The sequence below is a fragment of the Falco cherrug genome, chromosome 5 (assembly GCF_023634085.1).
Source record: "Falco cherrug isolate bFalChe1 chromosome 5, bFalChe1.pri, whole genome shotgun sequence".
Taxonomy (NCBI): domain Eukaryota; kingdom Metazoa; phylum Chordata; class Aves; order Falconiformes; family Falconidae; genus Falco; species Falco cherrug.
In genome coordinates this window covers 52,282,527-52,301,707 of record NC_073701.1, presented here as the reverse complement: position 1 = coordinate 52,301,707, position 19,181 = coordinate 52,282,527, and the positions used below count along the sequence as shown (strand labels likewise).

Below are 19,181 nucleotides of genomic sequence, written 5' to 3'. Positions count from 1 at the left end.
CATCCTAGATTTTGAAAAGTGCACAGAAATCCTATTACCCTCACACAAGTAATCAGAGCATTCTTCACACCCCTATGTATAGTAACAATATTTTTGGTGTAAACAGGTTCCTGGACAGCAGATGTACTTACGTCTTTGCTCTGAACTCAGGTCATTAGGACATTACTAGCACAACAGTTTACAAATGTTACTCCTCCCAGTGTAGCCAAAGCAGTTCTATTAGAAGCTGTGCTGAGAATAGCAGTGATTTAGCATTAGATAACCAAGTTATTTTTATTTTGGTGTTAAATGGGGAAGTTGGTGTTAAATGGGGAAGTTACAACCCGTTTGGTGTTCCAGGCTAAGCAGGTGAAGTGGTTAAATGTTTTATTATCCAAATCAGAACTAAGAGATTTCCATTTAGCACCATTTACTTTCAGTATTTCAGTGTGAAAATGAAACAATCTTCACTTGCAGTAGATTGGGATGAGCTTCATTGTTTCATTTTCTATGTGCCATCTAGATTTGAATCTATCACAGCATAAATATAGGTGACTAATATTCTTCTCTCGGGTTTATAAGACTAATTACCTCTTTAGTCTGTAACGCAGTCAACCATATCTTCTTTGGTCTTTTTGCTTATATTAATTCATTATATATGATTAAGCTTTGTAAAGAAATAATTTGTAATTGAATTGGCATAACAGAAGCTGAATGTAAAAAAAACCTTGGCAAAGTGCCCATGTTAGTATATTAATTCTGCCAAGTGAGTTGATAATAAGGTTGAACTGGATTTGAAAGATTAGAGAGTCTTGGCTTAGAAGGACATGAAGGTTAGTTCCATACAGTTCTTCAGCTGCTTAAAGGGAGCCAGTATTTTGAGTTTTTCTCTGTACTTTTGTGATGAATTCTTTCTATAATCTTTCTCTGTGGAGAAAAGGGTGCAAAAAATAAAATTTTAAATAAAAATAGCTGAAGATTTATTTCCATTGGCTTTGGATGCCGAAATTGATCCACACAGTCCCAAGGTTTATTAACTGAGAAGCTTATGTGTCAGGGCCTGCCGGATAACTGATAGGGTGACCTACATGCTGTGAGAGCGTACCCAGACTGATCAACTTTAAATGTTTTTATTTTATGCTGCAGGCTGTAGGCAGAAGTACATGGCAAAATTAAATTAAAGAGGTCAGTGAGAGCTGCGTTGTTGATTCCTTCACTGATTTTACAGAAACTGTTTCTGCCAGTTTTAACTGCAAGACAGGCTGCACAAATGGTTGAAAATAGAAGTGACTGCACACAGAAAGAAAGAAAACTAGGAGAAGCAGACAAACACAACCCTGATGAAATCAGCAGCCTTCTCAGGTCATCAGGTTTGTCTGTTTGATGGATGATCAAGCCCTGTTTGCAGCTTCTATTGCCTGTTTCATATTTATCGTCCATAAATCAAAAAATCTTGGCAAATTCAAATGTATTTGCAATTTTGTTAAGACAGATGAAGAAAATAACTTTTGGTGTTTGCTTCTTTTGAGCCACACTATTATAAAGCATTGCATGAATCCTATTAAAAATGTCTCGCTGTTATTCCATGATTACATCTTTACGTGCCTGCAGTTTTTCTCCACACCTGTGGCACCCAGGTTATACATTTGTATAATAAGCCCAAAGCAATGCATGAAAGTGAAGAAACAGAACTATTAGTCCAGTACATCCAGAAATACTGTTGAGATGGATCAGACCATTTTAAGTCAAAGGTTCGGGGGTAGAAACTGTGGAAAGCCATTTCATCACAGTGTTTGCTGTCCAGATACTACCAATGGTGAAGATTTTGTTTGATTCTTCTAACAGCCTGAGCCAGTTAAACGAGCCTGGAAATTCATGCTTGTCTGGGGGTCTTCTGAGGGCAGGTGGCTGGAAGGAGACCTCCAACAGAGTCTGGATACTCTTCCATGAAAGGTTCATGCTCTGCACTGTGTAAAAGAAAACTGATACTTCCTTTTAACAACCAAAATGCTGTTAGGATGGCAAGAATCGGCTCCGTGTCTTGAAGCTAGGAGTAAGTTACTGTAATTGCTTTGTAAGACGTTGTTATCAGGCAGAAAGAGGACTAGGCTCTCTGTCTTTCACTTTCTCCTGCCCTTACTTGGCTCTAATTACAGCAATGCTTTAAGTAGGTGTCACCCAGCAGAAACATCTCCTTCTAATGTGGCTGGCAATTCAGTAAATCTGGATGTCAAGGGCAGAGAAGAAAAAAGTCAGGGGTTCTGGGAGCTGCTGAATAATCAGTCTCTGCCCCCTTTCAGATGCCACAGAATTCTCCTGCCCCATTTCCCTGCCAGAAACATGAGCCAGGTGTTCACGGTGAGGAGAAGAAACCTGAACTACAGCAGTCAACAGCCTGAGGTGCAGAGGTGTGGAAAGCAGCCCACACAACAGCTGTGTTTTTCCTCCAGAGGCCTTGGAAAACCCTGGCCCTTTCTGCCCACCCCATGTCCCGGCGTGACCCACCCCAGGGCTCACAGCCAGCACACAGCCTGGTTCCCGCTGAGCAGAGCAGGGCAAACTTAGCACATTAGCTCCCATTTCTCTGCCCAGCTGACTGGACCCAAAGCCAAACAGAGTGGAGGGAACATGTATCTGTACACCCTGGTATGAGCTGGACTGGGGAAGGTGAAGCAGATGTTCCCTTCTCCCAGCTGTGGCAAAGGGGCTGTAAGGGGCTTTAAACTCACACAAGAGAGGAAAAAAAGAGGCCAGTGGGGTGGTAACGTTGTAAGGCACCTTTTCCAGACCTGCCAGAGCCATCACTATTGTTTTGTAACGAGCTTTCTTCTCTCTAGAAAAGGTATTCAGTAACCAAGGGTTGTGGGTATGTTCCAGCTGTGGCCTTGATCCCTGCACAGGGGATCTTCATCTCTGCAAAGACCTCCTTGAGGTTTCCCTAGGTGAGCACGACTAAACTTCTTGATGTGACAAATTACCCAGCTACTAAAGGAGCAAAGGACAGGACAAGGGCAAAGGAGAGAGCAAAAGGTTTCACCATTTCCTTTGGGCTTCTAGCACAAAGAAGGTGCAAGGTCAATGTATTTCACCACCTTCCTCTAATGTGTAGTTTACAAAAGAAAGGCCACAAAAGGATGACTTACAGAGTTCAACGGTCCACAATTTGGTCATGGAGATATGTTGCAATCGTAATAAATCTTAAAACAGACTAATATATCTGCTGTTCAAGATGGAGCACTGTTGTAGGAAAAGGTACAAAATATTTTATTCGTAAGTCTAGCAAACTGGGAACTCAATCCCATTGACCGCACTGACCTACTTTTCATGAATACCTGATCTCACACAGCCATGCTGGTTGTCTCAAAACTGATAGTACAACAGGTGAACATGCCTTTCTGGCCATGAGTAGTGAGCTAATGCACGGGTTTTAGCTCCAGTATTTTCTTCTTTGTGGTTTATTTGAACTCAGTGCAGTAAAAGAATCATTTTTCCTTTATTTTTAGTATCTGGTTTTGGTCAGACTTGCTGGCTTGGTACTTGCTGAATGTAAAACCCCTTTACCACAGAGTATTAAAATTATGTTTCTGCCTTTCTTGCAGTCTGAAATTGTAGCTAGCTTAGCATCGCTACAAATAATTAAAAAAATACGCATGCTTGTTCACTGTGTTATAAAACCATGTCCTGTCCATGATATATTCTTTCTGTGGCAGAAATCATTTATTGCAATTCAATATCCTGAAGTGGAAATTTCCAATCAATTAAGTCTTTTTAATATTAATTTATGGATACTCATATGGCTGCAACTTATTTGAAACCTTTTACAAAATGGAATTTGATATTCTACAGATCTTTGTGTAAAAGATGAAACTGAATTTGGCATTCCTCTCCATTTTTTTCCCTTCTTCTAAGAGGTTTTTTCTGTATGTTTATTCCTCACTGAAACATAGCACTCTCCGTTTTTTTTTTAAGAGCAGCATGCTATGTGTTACATGCGCTAATGAATTGGCATTTATAAAGCAGAATGTATACCGTATCTAAGATGACTGCTGTGAAAATGCCTGAGTTGCTGCGCTCTCTAAATAGAGCACAATTATGGCATACGGTTGGAGTGCTTTTATCTGTAGTGCCACTGCTGGAAATTTAACTGTGTATGTGACCTGAATATTTAGAGCTCAGTGGAAAATTCCATAAATGTAGTGTAGCTTCAGAGCACCTAACAGCTGTTACAAATATTACACCTATTATACATCATTGCCAAATGATACATATGAAGCCCCTCTTCCATCCTGGGTGTATTCTGTCACTTGTATTGATGCAGTATTTTAAAAGTCTCTTTGAAAAACGCCATGACTCTAGGTGTTAAGTAGCTTGCATAATAACTCAGTGGTAGTTTTCCCTGTCTGTATATTCATACTCCTCCCTGGCTGTGCACATTAATGTTCGAACCTGAAAAGGCAGGTAGAAACTATGTCATACGTAGACTATGGTTACTGTGTGCTTCTGTTTGCTTTGTTTGATATACATGCTAAAAGCCACTGCCTAGCTGAGCAAACATAAAAAGGGAGGGAGCAGCTCTTCACACTTTTAGAAGGTTTCTTATTATAGTGGGACAGAACAGAGGTGTAATATATCCATGGATGCTCACTTGCACTATAACTTTCTACAGGAATACACTAATTCCTTAGAGCGTTGTTGTTGTATGAACTACGGAAAAAACAAATAAGAGAGTTTATAAGAGCAAAAGAGTGAGCTTGCAAAACATCATGTTTAAAAAAGCATAACAGTTCAACCAAGATTAGACAAGCTACTGGCTGCCTTCCTAATCAATCATTCCTCCTGCCTCCTTCCTAGAGCTTGGTTCCTCCTGCTTTCATACTGTTGGAACATGTTAAAACACTCTTTGCTGTAGAGAGGAGAAAAGTGTTAAACATGGTGCATGCAACGGCCTTTGGTAACCTGCTGCTGTAGCACTGTGCTGTGTAAAGAGACAGAGGAGGAGAAAAGTGTTAAGTTGACATCCACCTGGTGCTTGTGAGTGCCAGGCCCAATCTCAGTAACACAAGAGGTATCAAAGTTCACACAGAAGTAATGGCAGTGTGCCCACCCAGAACCAAGCACTGTGTGGCAAAGTAACTCCTCTGTGGAGAGGACCCAGAAAAGTTACAAATTACAACCCTTTTCCTGCAGCTCAGCAGGACCAACACTGCCCACACCAGTCCTGACAGTACTTGAGTAGCTTGACTTCGTGGTCTTCCACAGGCACCACCATCTCTCAAGGCCATCTGTTCCAGCTCTCTCCTATCCTTGCCCTTATAAATTTTTTTTCACTCCTTATGTCTAACTCGAGTCTTTCTTGCTGTAGTACATGCCCACTACTTGTCCTAAAGCAGCAGAAACAGAGAACAGATTGTTCCCTTCCTCACTGCAACCCTGCCTCTGCACATTGCTCCTCACTGTAATCCGCACATTGCTCCTCACTGTAATCCGCACATTGCTCCTCACTGTAATCCCTCATTAGTATTAATAAGAATCATTTCCTCAATCTATGCAATGGCAAGAAGAGGAGATTGCATGTGAGGCTTTGTCAGTAAAAACAGGATACAGAGAGAAGAGCTAACCAGCTGTCTAAATCAGGGTAATGGGAATCTCCCCCTGATAATTTACACAGCAGTCAGCATACTGAGACACGTGGAAACAGAGCTAAGATTAATCCTTGTTCCCATGAGAATGTTGCAACTCATGAGGTTTCCCACAAGGAAACAGTCTTTGAGCACTCCTCAGCATTGGGAGCATGGTTACAGGAGACCTTTCTGAGGCTCAGCTTTTGGGAAGGCATTTATGCAGGCCAGATATGTTACAAGCACTGGCAAGTGAACACTTTTAGGAAGATCTTTTTCAGTCAAATCCTGTTAAACTAATAGGAGGTCAAGCCAAACTAATATTTAAAATAGGTAATGAAAATTATTTTATTTATTGGTTCACAGTTTAGTACTGCAGCCACCTCAGATTACAATACAGTTGCATCAGATAAACATTGAAGCCTCTGCTCTATTTTCCTTATCCCTGGCTGCTTCTGAATAATGCAGAGGCATCAGACCAGGTTAACGTCATTGACTGTCTGTTCTTGTAGCACACTTCTCTAGGTTGTTCTTGTAGCACATCAAATTCTCTAATTGACCACAAATGTCAAGTCCCATTTCAAGGATCAAAGTCACACCAAAGGTACGTTTAGAGAGCACCGTGCCCCACAGCCACGTCAAAATAGTGTAGTCACATCCAAGCACCTTGTGGAGAACTAGTAATTCAGCCAAAGGTGAATTTGACCTAAAAAATGTTTAATTGGCAGAAGATGTAAATTTTTTTAGTACTAAATGAGAAAAATGTTTGGGGATATGACAGGGGATGTTTAACCAAGATTATTTGGGAAAAAAAAAATCACAGTTTTTAATATAGCAAAGACTCTCTAGCACTGAAGACCCAAAATACCCCTGACCCCCCAGGTATGATTTGTAATCTACCCTCATGCTCTCAGTAGCTTTCTCAGTTCTCATGAAGCGAATTACACGATGTCATTAAAACTAAAACCACCCATGCAACTTGCTGAAGCTGCATGTAATTAAAATGGAGTGGAAATGCCTTCATGCAGGAACTTACTTAATGTCATCCCTGCTTCAGGAGGGAACAGTATGTTCACATACTGCTAGAGAGGAGTAATCACCTCCTCCACAGAGTGCTGCTGGTGGATCTGCTTCTTCCCGTTGCTCACACCACCCCTGGGATCCACAGGGAAGGAACCTGAGTGCGCTGTGGTAGTGCGTGCCCAGAGAAACCTCCATTGCATAAGCAAAGCTGGTAACTCCATGCCCTGCAGCACACCAGGTACATACAAACCTCTCAAGGGGGGGCTCGTGGGCATCTGGAAATCTGTCCAGTCCCCTGTGGTCTCAGGGGTGTAGAGAGCTTGGGCCAGGTCCCAGCATGGGCCTGGGAAGGAAGCATGGTGCCAGCCACAGCTCTGGGCTAATGAAAACCTCAGTGATTTCCAAGAGATTATTTGTACTTACTGGGATTGTAATTTAAAGGCCCAGATCTCTTCCAGTCCAAAGCAATTAGCATAATCTGTCATCTACTTATTTCTAATTCACAGTAGTAAAGTCACCTTAAGAAAGTTTTCTAAATTTTGCTACTACTACTTTTACATAATAATAATTCTGAGACTGACTGTACTTGTTAACCTAATTCATATGCAAAAATGTTAAATATTTTCAGTGTCAGGCATATTATTCTCTTTTTATCACACTAAGTTAACTGAGAATTTGAATACAATTCCTACTCCTACAGTGCAAAGCGTGTTGGAATTTGCAGGCTTTTTGGGATTAATGTTTTGGCTTTACCTTCCATTTTTGACCTAAACTTTTTTCAATGTTTTACCCTGTTGATATCCTTTCTTCTGAGGGAACCCTACCAACTTTAGCCAGCGCCACTGGAAGTCATTATAGAATCATAGAATCGTGGAATTATTTGGCTTGGAAGGGACCTTTGAATATCATCTAGTCCACCCTCCCTGCACCAGTCAGAGACAACTTCTGCTACACCAGGTTTCTCAAAGCCCCATCCAACCTGGCCTTGAACACTTCAAGTTATGGGGCATCCACGACTTCTCTGGGCAACTTGTTCCATTCATGGGACAAGGAATGAAGCACTTCACAAGGAAAAAAAAAAGGAATGACAAGAATAATAGTTGTGGAGAAAAGTTTGGAAAATGGAAACTATAGTGGACTGAAATACCACAGCACAGATCAAAATTATTCAAATGTTATTTTAAAGCCTCCCTAATTTTAAAACCAACCTAAAATTTTTGCATCACTCTGACTCATGATACTTAACATAGAGAACAAATCCTAAAACTGGGAATATTTGTGTGCTTAATTCCAATGCCTTGAAAAGAGCATGCAGTTGAGAGCTGCCATAGCTGTATTTGGATCAGTACACGTGACCACTTCATTTACGTGAAGGATTTACCTTTCTTTTGGGAGTGGAAACATAAAGCGTTGTCGTGTGCTGTGCTAATGGGATAAATCAGGGATTTCTACAGAACCTCCCATGTTTATCTTCTCCCTGATGTCTGTTATACTGATGACCTTAACACAAAGACAATCTTGTTATCTAAAACTGCTTTCTGCCATACGCTTGTTTGGGCTGAGTTAGAAGGGAGGATGACTGGCACGAGCAGAAAGAGTCAAAGTACCCTGACAATACAAAGCACGTTACTGTTGATCCAGCCCAGCTCAGCAATGACTCCATGGCCATGACAGCTGTTTAATAACCTATATGAAAGCACCTGGTGTCTCCCAGCAGGTCTTTCTTGCAGGAACCCAGTGACACTGAGTGGTGACACCTGCCCAGGTGACTCAGAGTGATACCCATGCTCAAAGCCAGGCTGGCAGCTGACACTTCTTGGACTGGTGTTGCTGCGTCCGCGACTCGCAGCAGGCAAGGAGGATGAAGACACAGTGCCCTCGTACTGTTGTCATAACCCCTTCATCCTGTGGTAGCAGCCGGCTATGCCAGCTGTGGATTAGGACCCCAGTATTTTAGGGGCTCCTGTAGAAATAGTAACAGAAAAGTGATCCCTGCCCTAAAGAGCTTTCAGGCTAAATACTCACCCTGTACGCAGACAGCTTCACCCCTTAGGCCAGCTATCTCAAGCCCTTTCCCCACTTAAAAGCATCAACAGTCATTTGAAAGGATAAAAATTCAGTTCGATCTTTGTTGTCAGCTGCCTATTTCATGTCTTAAACTCCCAGGAGAATAGCTGTTGACCTATGGAGGTTTTACTGTATCTTGTGATTTCTATTAATGCTACTTTGTGTCAAATAAAACATAGAATCGAGACAGCAAAAAGCACACAGGCAGCAATTCCCTGCCCTGTGTCTCATGTACGTGTTAAGAACAAACAGCAGATGTCAGCACTAATCCAGAACTTGAATGTTCACATGGACTTTAATCAGATCTTGCTTTACTGTCCTCAAAACGCATACGCTCAGACTGTGAAGAAACTCATCAAAAGCTCTGCTTGGAAACACAGATATATTTCTATTTAAAAAACTTAGCACATCTGAAGTATCACTTCCACATGAGTACTCCTAGCTAGCAAGGGATCACACCTGTATGGATAGGTTTTTGCTGCATGCTGGACTACCTGACGATATGGGAATAGAACAGCATCCTCCCGGCCTGGTCACCGCCACTCTGAGGTCAATGGATGCTAGATTCCTTCCGGAGGACATGCAGCATACATTAACATGCTGCTTTCCAAGCCCTGGAAAAAAATTCAGCTCCTGAAAAAGACCAAAAAGAAAATTAAGAATACGCCATGACTGCTTGGACATTTCCTGCCAGCACAAAGCACAATGAAATTCTTTAGGGTTTTGACCGCTGTCACAGCTATTAGACATACAAGAACACACTACTCATGATAGAGCCCCGGATCCCTCTTTCCAGTATCTGTGGTGGGATCTTTTAAATCCTGCAGCATTCTGATGTCTGCAGCAAATCATCCTCAGTAAAACTGCTCCACACAGGAATATTTCAGCCAGGATTTCTCCCAAAATAGAAACAATTTTTATACCAATACATAGGAATATGTGGTTTTATTCTGAAGCATATCCCATCAAAATCAAAAAATGGCAAGCTTAATGGCTTTATTATCTACAACTATAGCTTGGTCTCCAAGGTTCTTTACCAACAGTTCCTTTACTGACATTGAATGGAAGAGGACAAGTATACTCAGGGTCAATTATAGAAGTAAAAATAGCTTGGCTATTTAAAATCTTATTAGTTCTGGTTACAAAACCAAACTGACATCTGTTTACATTATGAACTTAGAAGACTCAGATAGTTCCTCCTGAGCTGAGAGCCAAGTCTTAGCCTGAACAAACTGGCAAGATGCCCAGAGCCACCTTCAGTTTTTAGCAAACACCACCACCAGATTATACCCAACTGCCACCCTGTCATTCCACGATCTTTGCTCCCTGAACTCCTTTGCTCTATGCTATTTTTGGAAAAAAAAAAAAAAGCTGTTTTTATTAACTAGTAAAACAATTTACTTTGATTCATCTTCTCTGACCAGAAGAACATAAAAGGTCATCAGTCTTAACTTCTCTGTCAGCACAGAGATGTCAAACCAGAATTAAGTGGTGGAAAAATTGTTGAGGGAGAAATCGGTTAAAAATCAAGACAAACAAAGGTAACGAATCCCCTTTCTCAAAAGAGAGGAAAAGAAATACTGCTGAGCTGCCTTGCTGCTACTGGCTGATCCTCTGTCAGTTAGAAACTTCAATTTCTCATGCAGAATTAGAGACATTATGATACCTGAGAAGAGCTACATGCTTTTCATGAATGCAGAGAAACATTAGGAAAGAAAACAAATTCTCAGGTGAATTAACAGTGCTTTGATCTCCACCTTTTATAATAACAAAGAAAATCACCCTTTACACCATACAGCTGAAATCAGTTGCATCACCTTTTCTTTGCAGGATACTCCAGTGCAGGATTACAGTTCTCTCCTGCCTTTACCTGTGCACTGCTCTCCCAAGGTGTTTTCTCTCATCCTAAATAGTGGCTGGCTCTTTTCCAAACAGAAGAAAAGAAGAAGACTGAATTTCCTACCCATTTCAACACTTTTTTCATGCATGCCAGATGCTCTTATGCATAACCCCAAGGGATACGATGAGCTCTATATCACATTCTGAAGATGAGGAAATTCCGGCGGCTCCGCAAGTAAAGTGAAATCACACGAGCTGTCTACCATAAATATCCCATATCTAGACCTCAGATATAAAAAGTATTAACAAAAACACTTCAGCTGTTCTGTGTTACCACTCCAGCAATGACAGAATGAGAGCTGGATTGAAGTATATTGGCTCTATAACTGGTGCAATTCTTTACTCTTTGAAATCCCTGCCAGCCAGAAGAAACTTTCAACAGCAGATAGGTGACCCTTTGCTTAGCTCAGAGACAGGAGGGATTAGCTCCCAACTGAGCACAGCATAACAGCCTGACAGCACATACACAGAGGTGAGCTTCATGTCAGATTGAATTTTTTGTAAAAACTAACAGGTGAGTAAAAAAAAAAGGCTTTTAGCCACTGAAGATGTCTAGGAATCTGAAAGCCACTGAGGACGACAAAACAAATGCATAGTATGTAGGGGGTACTGTCTTGCAGCATATCCTGATATCCAAAGACATTTCTTTTCCCTATCCATCAGTATCTTTTCTACCTTATCTGGACAAGACTCCAGTCAGCCCTTTCTCATCAGACATTTACCTCATTCAGACACTGGGGAAACAAATACACTGCATCATATGTCAGCTGGAGGGGGGCGGGAGGAGCGGGGGGCAGCATTAAAATAGGGGCAGAGGTGCTTATTATCCAAGTAGTGATGGATTGTATCCCAAGCCATTTTGACCTCTCCAGTCATTTCACGTGAAGGCAAGCAGCAGCCAGAAGCTAAACCCTGCGGAGCACTTCCACCTGATGCCCCTTCCTCTGGGACCTCCCAGGGAAAAGAGGACAGATGTTCTTGGGCAACCAGTGGCCACTGGGTCCTTCAAACGAAGAGATCTCAAAGTCTACCAGGTGTTGCTGATAGTTCTCGATGAATATAAATGAATATAAATATGCCAATGAAAACAGAATCTCGCTGGACTATAACAGGGGAATCACCTAATTTATTGAATGCAAACTTTGATTAAATCTCAGTTTACTGTTTGCTTCCTGAAGTTGTTTCGGGCTACTAAAAAGTACTTATCAGTATACAGATATACACAAGTGTTCTGGGTAACGTCTAAAGGGACCTTTCAAAAAACAGAGAGTTTATGAATGTAAAGCTGTATTTTGTGTGCAAACAAGTGAGACTGGTCAAAATTTTTCGAGTACTTCTATAAATAAGGCCATTCATGAAATGCTGAGCAAATTGGAAGTAGGTGGTTCTGTCAGCAATGTTGTCCTACTCTTTCTTAAAAGGAGCTTCTGACCATTCAGTAGCTCCTTTGTGTGCCTTTTATTCTTATCTGTCATCCCATCTGTCACAAGACCCTCTACATCTTTAAATATTACCTCTCATCTGACCACTCTAGTCTAAAAGTAGATAAAATAATTATGTCACATAAATATATGCCACACGGCAGTGAGGGTGCATGAGAATGCAGGCACATGCAGTCACATGACTTCATACTGAAAAAGATGCACCCTCCATCTGCTTGCAGGGATACTGTAATTTCTTGCCTGTCACTTTACAGGAGCAGTTTATCAGAAAAACACATTGACAAGATTGTGCAAACCAACCTTCTTTGATATGAACACATATTTTTGGATTTTCAGGATTTGTCTGGTTTTAAATATCAACAGTGGAGCATACTTTAACAGAGGAATCCTTAAGCAGTCCTTTCAGAAAATCAGAATTTAGCTCATTCATCTGTTTGGAGGCATGAACTGCTAAAGACAATAGTGCATTCTATCTAGTAAAGACTTTCATCATATCACATATCACACTCTGTCACAGTATTATCACTTAGACTGCTTTTTAATAACAGATTGCTGCAAAGCTATGAGCAGTTCTTTAATGTTTTGTTTTATCCTTACCAGCTGCCCACTTATTCAATGCTTATCTAAAGACAGATTGATCCATTTCCTCCCAACTATCACTATGGAAAAATTCAGAATAGTACCTGCGAGCTTCATACACATTCAAGAATTTATTTTCATGTCCTCCCTACAAAAAGACAGCTATTATTGTCCCTATCCTTGTACTTGGAGAATTAATTCATTGAAGGACTGAAATCAGATTTACTCTAAATGCCTATTTAGGTGCCTATTTTAAGAAAATGAGGGTGTGAATGTTACGGCTCTAAGCACTGCTTTTGTAATAATCCCAAGTCAAGCTCTTTGGATTTCTCTCCTCTTGGGCCTGTGAAGAGCCATCCTTTGCTGCAAGTCGTCACTGCTTCAACAGATTTTGTTCAGATCTTCTATGCCCTTCGACTGCTTTTATAATGATTTATACCCAGCCATCAGAATAAGCCTTTGGGGCAGTAAGGGATTGGGGTTTGGACTGATCACAGCTCAGTAGAGAGCCAGATAAGTAGACATCTGAACTCAAACTTCTCATTCCTTTTCAAGTTATTACAACAACAAAAAAAACCAGCTGTCACCTCCATCAATACTTGGACTTATTTAATTTTGAAGGAAGCTTGGTTTTGACAGGCAGAGTAAGTTTGAGAGTTACTTACAGGGAAGCTCACTCCATTTCTGGACCCCAAGTGCTCTCAGAAAAGGGGTAGGTGCTGAATTAGTCTGCATAGAAAATTATGGGTGCACCCAGGAAGAGGGCTATTGACATCCAAACATCCAAACCACACAGGAGGCTCCTACTGAAATTGAAAGTCCCTAAGACTGGGTGAAGAATCTGAACCACGTTCTGCATGTAGACAGTCCCACTTCCGTCTCTTACATCCTGAATTGGACTTAATCATGCATCTTGAAGCACATTCACAGTGCTTTTTATTAAAGGATTGTCTATAATTATGTTCCCTTTAAACGTGGAAAGTTTTTTTTGTTTATTTAAGATATCAGAAAACATTGAAAGGTATCTTCCTTGTCATTCCTTCATTAAGCAATACCTTGAACTTTAATAGTATCTTCAATGCAAGTGTTATGCGAATGGAAACTGTAGAATCTGTCTTATGGGGAATTCCAAAATTTTTTTTTCCAAACAACAGGAGTTGTTGAAGTATTAAAAATGAGCATTGATTCAGTTCAGAAACAAAAAATATTTTGTTGGATTGACTCAGAAACTAATCATAAACCACAAAAACCAGCAGCTTTGGAAATTACAGTTTGAAAACCTGATGCTCCCCTTTCCTGGCCAGCCCATATGTTTTGCAGTTCTCCTTCAGCCATGTGACTCACGCAATGCCCTGTGCAGCTTGGTCAGAGTAGAACATCTCCTGCTTCTTTTGAAAAGGGCCTGAGCTTCAGATCAGGAGCTTGAGCTGCAGCTGCCACACACCATTGAAACCATCAAAGAAAACTAGCACTAGTATAACAAATAGAATTAGTCTGCCTCAGGTTTATCAGTGGAAACTCTTTCAGTAACTTTTATCCTGAGTGAGAAAAAAATCAGTGGGAAAAGAACAGGTTTTGCTAAGTACCCATTTTGAAAAAAAATTTGCAGATACTTCTAATTATGAGCATCAGTGAACTCCACACAAGTCAAAAGTTTTGTCATCAGAAGAGAGTATTATGCTCATCGTTTTGACCTCTGATACATGAGCAATTCATCCAGTGATTCCTGCCCTGAGATCAGAAATTTGTAGGTAGCTGGAGTGAGTGGTTTAGGAAGCCCACAGCACTGTTCTGAACACGTGATGTCCTCTATCCAACCCAGCTTGCATTAGCCACCTACCTCAAGCTCTTGCCTTTTGAGCAAAGGTGTTCTCTCTAAGGAAAGAAACCTTAGACCTGAAACACTCTGCGGAAATATCCACCTATTTGACCACAGAAGAAGCCCTTGGACACCAAATTTCACACCTCAGCTGAGTAATCAGAATTAGGAGTATCAAAACTGAGTGTAAGTGATAGTGAATTTATCCCATGCTTAGCAACCTGCTAACAATTCTTTATGGTCTTGGTAACAACTTTACAAACACCAATAAAATCTTTCATGCTTTCCATGCAAGGGAGGAGTGGGACTCTTGGTAAGAGTCACATAATAAGGCAGGGTTAGAGCAGTCCCAAGACTAACTGTCTTCCCTTTGTGCATTTCTAAATGTACTTCCTGCCCTGTGCATTTTAATGTGCTTAATATTTACCCCATCTCCTGCTGACTTCTCTGTTCTTTAATCCCTCTGCTTCAGTCTTGCTCTGATACTCTCAGCTGCATCTCTGCCCTACTGCTGCATATTTTATGGTGTAACTTTTTTTTTTTTTTAATAATTCTCTCCCTGTGTGCCCCATTCTCAGTACCTCACAGAGCTTTCTGACTCCTAGCGCCTTGTTTTCCCCTCCATCCTGCTATGCCCTGTTTTGGTCCATATATTCATATATATTCTACAACAACTTTGTGCAGACCATCTTCCAGACCATCATCTGGATCTTTCTGGCACAGCAAGGTTAGCTGACGCGGTCTCAGCAGAGACAGTTGTAATGCCAGGACAAGCCCTCCATGTCTCGCAAACTGCTTGTTTTGCTCACTCAGAAACAGCAGGAGCTGGTTTATTCCCAGGAGCTGCCAGAGGATCCCTCTCGCACACAGGAGTGATGTGTCCCCTGTAAAATTCAGTCTGAAGCCACAGGTGGTGCTCTGACAGCAGTTCTTAGGCAGTCAGCAGCAACAGCTGCCAATCTTGGATGCTTGACCACTCCTGAAATATGCCAAAGAGCTTCTCCCTTTTCACCAAGCTCTCTGCAGGGAGCCTGGTTATGTCATCCCCCTCCCCTAGGTCTGATGGAGCCACTGCACCTGTACTGTTACGCATCAACAGCAAAACCAGAAAATCTTGGTACACTACTTAGCTTATCAGATGGACCAACCTCATCCCAGTCATTAACATGTCCAAGTTTTCCTTTCTACTTACAAGTGCATACTTCTGATTCTTACGAAAAAATACAAAACTTTGCAGAAGATCACTAATCCATACCATGCACGGGTTTGATGCAGTACACCTAAATTCTGCTGAAGTTAAGACACAGGACCAACACTGCTTTAGATTAGAGGGATTTAGATTAAAAAAAACCAGCCTGGCTTGGCCAGAAACTGTGCTCAGCTCTGCCATCTCCTACTTCTGCACCAAAACATGCAGCGAGAGACCAACAACCTGCAAGCCATTCCCCATGAACCTGAAGTCCCCATCACAACCATCCCTGTCTTTTTCACTAGGTAGCCAGTGCCACCATTTGTCCAAAAAATGCGAAACAAACCATGAAGACCTATGAGAGCGGTATTATCTCCAGGTCTCCTCTACCTACTGACCGAGCTGGGGAGTAGCCTGTGGCTGAGAGCACTCCCCACTCCTGCCCTGCAGCCAGCTGAGGCCGTAGGGCTGATGCAGATGCTCAGTGTCACAATGTCCCTGTGTGTGTGCTGAGGCTGTCCCTCACAAGGGAAGAGATGGGTTCACAGCTCTCAACTCATTGCCACTTCCCTGCCTTGGGACCTGGGAGACAGTCTCAACACCACAACCACGCTTTTGTAATGAATAATACATTGACTTGCTGTTTTTTACTTTTTGTGCATGATGGCCACAGAATTGGTCCATAGCCTCAGAAATGCTGGAAGATGTTATAACTTGGCTATCATGTTACTTCTGATATTAATTCTGATTCTTCTGTCACATTCTGCTGAAACAGGCAAAACTGCCCCTCAGTTACTCATGCAGTATATCCCATGCCAGTAATGTAGGTACTACTTTAGTGCTTAGTTATAGAGGAAATTAAACATAATGAAAAAAACCCAACTATTGTAAGTACTCAGACAGAGAAAACAAGAATATTTAATGTATATGCTTCCCCAGAAATAACAGCAACACATATATTTCAAATATAGTCAGAATATAAGCAAGAACTCAAGGGGACACTGCTTCCAGCTGTGCTTATGCTTTGCATGAATGATTATTTAAATATTTTTATGCTTCTAATTTTTTGCATACCTTTCTGTTTGTTTCATGACATTCAGGAGAGAGGATTTGTACCCATTTAAAGACACTTTGAAAAGCAAGAATACTGGCCTACAAATTCTTGGAAAGAACTCAGCTGTGCCATGTAGAAAGGAGCAGCTTTGATGTATTCGAGGAAGTGCTCCTGCTGATCAGGCATTTTACAGTTTGTTTCTGTCCAAACTGAGCTGCTCATGCTGATTCATTAGCAAAGGATCTGTTCTTTGCCAGATCACACTTGCCTATGCCAAGCTACTTTAGCCAGGCACTACCAGTTCCTGTACATGGCATGTGCATAACCTCTCCCACATGGTCATGTACTAAATCCAGTGGCAAAGAAATACTGGGAATAGTTTTGCCTTTAAAAAAGATAACTTGAATGTATGGAAACATTTGCTAGAGTTGTACCAAATTCCAAAGGTTTTTAGAAACCAAAACTGCAGTTGCATGGTAAACATACGCCATAAAATATGTTTGATTAAGCAACATAAAAATGTCTGTTTCTGCATCAAAAATGCAATGTGTTTTGGTCAGATGCAAAGCTCTCTTTGTGCTAAATGAAGAATATACCTAATGTGAAACTCCTGGCTCCTTTTCCATTGTTTTGTGACACCTCTGACTGCCATCCTCAATCTTCACTAGGCCCACCAGCAGCATCTGCCCACTGTTTCCAAAAGCTTCTATTCCACTTAAGAGTTTTCACCTCTCCCCCCACTTTTGGGTGAAGGAGGTGATGCCTGTGGGGCCATCTTAAGACACGTGAGATTTTCCTATCTTGTAGAAGGTTATCCTTCTACTGTAGCTGGACCCTGAAACAGAGAAACTGAATCTCCACTTAACATCTGTGTTTCTGAACTTTAAAATATACCATCAGGGTTCAGATTTCCTGCTAGCTGCCCTGCTGGCTACATATGAGATTTACTTTATCGAAAACAATAGCTTATTTTCTAATTGTCTTACCAATTCAATGTTTTAAGTATTTCTTTAAAAATGAGATGTAAGCACATCTACAAAAGGAAGGAAACCTATTCTCTCTAAGAGTATCACTGGTGTTACAGAAGAATTATAAAATACCTTGGCCTTTAAAAGATTTATCTTGCAGGAATCGCAAGTGAGAGTTGGATCACTGATCAGAGCGATGGGGAACCTCCAGAGAGAGATGGCATCACTCCCAGCGAGCCAGAGCCCTGGAGCTGCACTGAGCAGCGTTCCCAGGGCTCTGCTGCCTGCAGCAAGGGGCTGCCTTCCAGCTGCAGCAACTGTTCCTGAATATGGATCTGTCCCCTTTCTTGCTGCCTTTGGGCTGTTTAAACTAGCATCTTTTTCCTCAGTGTCAGAGTGGGATAACAACATTTTGGAGGAAAAATTTTGGAGTGCTGAGTATTTCCTGATAGTTTGAACTAGGAAGTGTTAAAACTTCTTTGGTATAAAAAGATGGTAGGAACACAGGACATTCATGTTGATCTATACTATTTACACCAAACTGGCCTTTGCTTTTTTATCTGGTTTAACCAGGAGGCTCTCCTTAAATCATCTCAGTTCACTACATGCCTTTTTTGCACCTCTGTAATTAACTGTTCCTGCGCAGGCAAGCTGGATGAGACCACATATGAGAGGGCGCAGAAGTCCATGTTCAGTTTCTTCCAAGCCAATGGAATAAACCAGACACATCTGAAATTAATTTTCTGTCTGTCTCCCAAGACTAAGAGCTTTTCTTGGTCTAGTGTTTGTTTTCAAAATTGTGTTAAATTATCCTCTTAAATGTGTGCATAAGATAGATGCATGCTTCAGTATCTTGGTGATACAGGACTGCTTGATGTAGGGGCAAGGTGATATTTAGCCAAGCATTAGAGACATGTGAGAAGCTGATGTCTGCCTCTAACCCTGTGATTTACCATGGCAAACGAGCTGAAAAGGACACATGACTCTGTAGTTTGGCACTTAGTCTGAAAGGAACAGATTTTGAATTCCTGTTCTGACTCCCAGCACCATTTCTGCATTCTGCTTTAAACTATCATCAGCTAAAATAAAGAAACAAGTTATGGGAAGGGAAATTTAAGTCAGGGTAGGTCCTCTGTCCCCCAGGACAGGGAAGGTCTCCCATGCATCCTTGCTTCTGGGAAGCCTATGAGCCTAACCGGCGATAAGGCTCAATGCAAGGAGACAAGTGAGACCATAAAAAGGAGTAGCTGTCAACGCTCAGCCCGTGGTATCTAAAGGCCAAATATGATGACACGGAGAGCCTCTACACTTGATTTCTTTTGCAAAGTTAATGATAGCTGAGTTTTCCAAAACCTGTTGTTTGCTTTAAATGTTTCTAAGTAAACTCAAGGCAAAAGCAGACACTTTTCAGGACAATCCAGGCTTGACTCCCTCCCTCTCAGCATCTACATAGAGAAACTACAGTATTTCAAGTCTATTTGTATGTGGCAACACAAAACTGTACTATTTGTTCAATTAATTACTTAATGCAGATAGGCTCAAGA

At 41.3% G+C, this 19,181-nt stretch overlaps 1 long non-coding RNA gene across 2 annotated transcripts in view; it reads right to left on the bottom strand.

Moving 5' to 3' along the window:
* Positions 1-297: 297 nt before the first annotated feature.
* LOC114017218 (uncharacterized) overlaps positions 298-19,181 on the bottom strand; it is a 42,902-nt gene continuing 24,018 nt past the window's right edge. The window contains exons 3-5 of one of the 2 annotated variants that reach the window (XR_008732546.1): positions 10,505-10,609; positions 9,182-9,320; positions 298-1,946 (exon numbers count right to left, since the gene is read on the bottom strand). This is a non-coding gene — a long non-coding RNA (uncharacterized LOC114017218). The remainder of the gene's footprint in view (positions 1,947-9,181; positions 9,321-10,504; positions 10,610-19,181) is intronic. The other variant, XR_003562124.2, reaches the window with a different exon arrangement.